The sequence below is a fragment of the Ptychodera flava genome, chromosome 4, assembly GCF_041260155.1.
Source record: "Ptychodera flava strain L36383 chromosome 4, AS_Pfla_20210202, whole genome shotgun sequence".
Classification (NCBI taxonomy): domain Eukaryota; kingdom Metazoa; phylum Hemichordata; class Enteropneusta; family Ptychoderidae; genus Ptychodera; species Ptychodera flava.
This window is the reverse complement of record NC_091931.1, coordinates 43240437-43244834: the sequence shown is the minus strand read 5'-3', so window position 1 is coordinate 43244834 and position 4398 is coordinate 43240437. Positions and strand designations below refer to the sequence as shown.

The 4398-nt window shown below is 39.4% G+C and overlaps 1 long non-coding RNA gene across 1 annotated transcript; it reads left to right on the top strand.

The window, feature by feature from the left end:
- Window positions 1–1306: 1306 nt before the first annotated feature.
- LOC139131844 (uncharacterized) lies at window positions 1307–4142 on the top strand. The gene is made up of 3 exons (XR_011552201.1): window positions 1307–1382; window positions 2154–2212; window positions 3890–4142. It is a non-coding gene; the product is annotated as an uncharacterized lncRNA (long non-coding RNA).
- The last annotated feature ends 256 nt before the right edge of the window (window positions 4143–4398 follow it).

Here is a 4398-nt window from a genome sequence, read left to right as displayed (position 1 = left end):
AGTTTGCTTTCGTACTTGTATATTGCGTTGTTAGCTGTATGTTCGTCTCTTGTTTCTTTCCTGTCCCGAAGGTTTTAGGAAAAACACGAGTTCCACAAGAGCTGAAAGGACTTATTGCTGATACATTCATTCAGAAGAGCGCCTATGTGAGGCGCCTATTTTCGAGTGCCTCGCCTGCCTGGGACTGCCTGGTGACTTCGCGTCAAATAAACACCATGGAAAGCCAGATGTACGGTAAGGCTGGATTTAGTTCCTAGCGCGATAATATCGATTCTGTGATGCCGTACTAGTACGACCATGGTCACAAAGGAGATTTCGTCTGTACCAACATCAACTGTCGACAAAAGCGAGAACAACAGCAAAATCGCGACAGGTCGCCGAAAACATATCGAGTGAGGTATATCTGTCACACTTGACGATTTAGCCAGCGTATGCCGACGTATCAAAATTTCTCTAAAACGCTGGCTTGCTGAACTAACGAATGTATTTTTCAATTTTGGGCGTATACATAGCGTATTCATAAAGTACTCATAGGTTAAAAATACGTTTTGGGTACGCTAGACAATTATCTCGACGCATTTCGACTTATGAGTAACTTACAAGTAATGTGTGTGAACGTGTGTCAACGAGCGCATAACCTACCTACAACTTTCGGCCCGCGTGTGCGGGACGTATGAGCCATACGCTGGCATACTCCCATCATAAGGATACATCGAAAAGTTTGTGCATGCACAAAAGTTTTCGACGACCTCGCCGTACTACGACGTATCAGCGTGCTCCAGCGTGCTCTTAAATACAACACTTAGGCCTACCCACAGCGTATTCGACGTACGCCCAGCGTATTCACCAAATTTTTCATACTACTGTAACATTTCATGTATGTGTGATTCCTGTATCAATGTAAAGGGGTGTCCAACTTATTCCTGAAAAATAGTTAATCGTCATTATTGGCTGACTCTCTGCAAGACTGAACGGTCACGTTGCTGCCAGGACATTGCAAAGTAGCTGTGCGCCGCGGCTTTTTCCCTATCGTGTGTACTGTGGGATTAAATTTGGATTGTGCTCTGGTCCAAGGGTCATCGCTGTTGAACCATGAGCACTCATGAAACACGCCCACTGTATTATTTAAAATGAAAATGTAAACATTGAAAGCCGGCCGATGTCACAGTACATGTGAGTAGCTCCCCACTTTGACAAATTTAAGATTTTTCTTGTGTCGTTTACGACGCTGTTTGTAAACTTTTCGTTCAGGATTGTCAATAGCAAATCTAATTGTATGTTCGCCTTCGTCTCTTCACATTCTGAAGCTTAATGGTAATACAGAAGATTTGCTAGAGTTCAGCCCAGACCATAGTAGTGCTCATATTGAGATCCCTTCAACGGTAGGCACTTCCTTTTATGCATACTTCGTATGTAAACTTAATTTTTATTTCGTTTCGTTATAAAACTAATTCCGACTCACTTTGCCAAATAAAATTAGTCGTCAGCAATTAGCGTTCTATGCACCAATTGTTTTCGGCACCAATCAAGTGGTTTCGGGAACAGTAGTTCTGGTTACAGCTTTGTGGACGTAGTTGAAATTTCGGCATTTTTCAAGTGACAATTTGGGTAAGTTTGGGAACAGTAAGTAAAGGCTGTAGTAAAGCATTCTTGTCTTGCCTTTGGGATACAAAAGTCCACCAGTTTGTCAGTTAATTTTTTTGGAGTCACAAATTTGCAGAAAAAAGGATGTTTCAGAAATTTAGAGTCGAGTTTGTAGTTACAACGCTGGTTAAGCATGTGAACTCGTTGGCCAGTATTATTCAAAGAAACTGGTTTGGCCAACATCATAGTTATATGTAACGTTTCAGCTGATTTCAAGGCATTCCTTTCAATTAACAGTGAATGAATGTGATTTTCAAGGGATGCTTTCATAGAAAATGACCACTTGCTTGAGCTAATAGGGTGTGTATCATTGGTTATGTACCGTCTGTAGACTTTGAACTTGTCAAAATTACAGCTAAAATTTGGGTGTTAAATTGGCCATGGTTATCAAAATTTAAAGGCTCGACCCTCTCTCAACGCGATAAATTTCCTTTGTCGTGTTAGTCTATTACTGAAGCCCCCTTACTAAAGTGTCCGTCAAAACATGTTTCAGATTTTGTTCGTTACAGAAAGAGTACCTATGACTGTCGATGGAAACGGCGATGGTGCATCTGGACACCCAGTCCAGGTAAAGTAACTTTAATACTGTTAAAAGGGCTAGTAGCTGCAACAGACTTACTGTTAATGATTTTTTAAATTTCATTTTAACGGCAACCGCAGTTTCTTGTTCTACTTCTTAAAGCATGTTGAGATACATCTAGTAGTGATTATGGCTCAATTTGCTTATGTTGCTATACCTTTAAATTAAACCAACACTGATAATACGTAAAAATTTTATCCATACATCACGTCGATTTTTTATCGTTTGAGGGCCAATGAGGCTATCCATCCCAAAAGTTGTGCTCATCATAAATCACGACTATTTTGACTTTAAAGGCCAGGGACTTGATCCCCGGGATCAAGTTTACTTTAGTCTGTAAGAGGATTATGGAGTGTCACAGCCTTCTGTTTTAAATAGTAAGTAAATTTCCTTGCAAGACAATCTGACGCAGACACAGGCCTTTAACCCTGCATGTTTACACAATCACACAATTGTGGATTGCAATCACAGTGTAAGAGTTAAATAGTTACCTGGTTTCAATAAAAATACGGTGTGCCATGAAATAGTTACCCAAGTTGGTTTATGTGAAAGGACAGCGATTTTATTAAACGCATAATTTACGTCCACACCCTGTGCAGATACGAAATGTTGGCAGCCTTATTTTACTCTCAACAGTAATCTTCGTCGCATCGTTTTGTCTTCCTGCATTTGCAGGAACAATACACTGAATACAGGAGTACCCAAAACGTGGCCAAAACACAGCAGCTGGAATTGTTACAAAGACCATGAAATTGGACTATATACCCCTTAGGCAACTTCACTGGCATTGTATACAAACTTTTGCTGATTACCTATATACAAAGCCCTGAATGGACAAGCTCCACAATATCTCAGGAATTTAATTACACCTTGTGCCTCATCACGTGTTCTTCGCTCACCTGATAAATGTCTTCTGCACACACCTAGATGGAATCTGACTACTCATGGTCACCGCTCCTTCTCTGCAACAGCTCCTGTCCTTTGGAACTGTTTACCCCTGGACATAAAAACCTCTCCTAATGTCAACATTTTCAAAAGACGCTTAAAAACTTACATCTGCCAGAAAGCATTGTAACTCTAAGCACCATTGGGCATTGTTTAACTTTGGATATTTGGTGCTATACAAATTTTATAGATATATAGACAGACAGACAGACAGATAGATAGATAGATAGATAGATAGATGGATGGATGGATGGATGGATGGATGGATGGATGGATGGATGGATGGATGGATAGATAGATAGAAAGATAGATAGATAGATAGATAGATAGATAGATAGATAGATAGATAGATAGATAGATAGATAGATAGAGTACTTATGAGCGTTAGAAAATTATTGAGCAATTGTTTAACTTGTTTCGTAATATGTGATATTTCATCGATGACAGGGAACGCTAAACTTGAATCGCAGCATCATATATCATAATGGCATTCCCAAACATGTACTGCAGTATCTTATTTTCAAACCGTGAATGCCTCTTGCAAATTTTAGCAGGCATAGTACGCCAGCAGATACTGTTAATACCAGTCCTCGTGTAATCGATGAAAACGCCAGTCTTTTCAGTTTAATAAACGCATGTCGACCACTTTGAGAAAATTATCGTTGCAAATATCTTTGCAGTACAAATATTAAAAGTATGCTACCTTCTGTAAAATTACAGTGCGAAGATGAATCGGGTGACCTACACCCTACTGTCGTAGAACAGAGAAGACTGCAAACTTTACGGGAGCGAATCTTGTCTGGGACACCGACGTCAGTATCGGACCTGATGGCGCCATAACGATCAGCGAGCATGGATACAAAATAGAACAACGTCAAATTTACGCTCAACTCCAATGACCCGTTTTGTAAGCTCCTAAGTAATACTGAACAAAGCAAAGAGAGACTTGGATTGACGGTGAAATAATGGACAATACAACGGTGTATATAACCATAGAACTGCCGTATATACCATAGAACTGTCAGTTATTCCATATTACTGTTTACAAAAGTGAACATACTCTTCAGGAGTCTTCCAGATGTATTTAAGATGATGATAAATCGATGATTACATTAATAATTGAGAATATTCTAAATCAAACGTACATCGATTAAGGAAAATTTGCGATCTTAATAGTTTAAAATCTGAAAGTCTGAATACTTATTGAGATAAATTCTTATTGTCTTCAA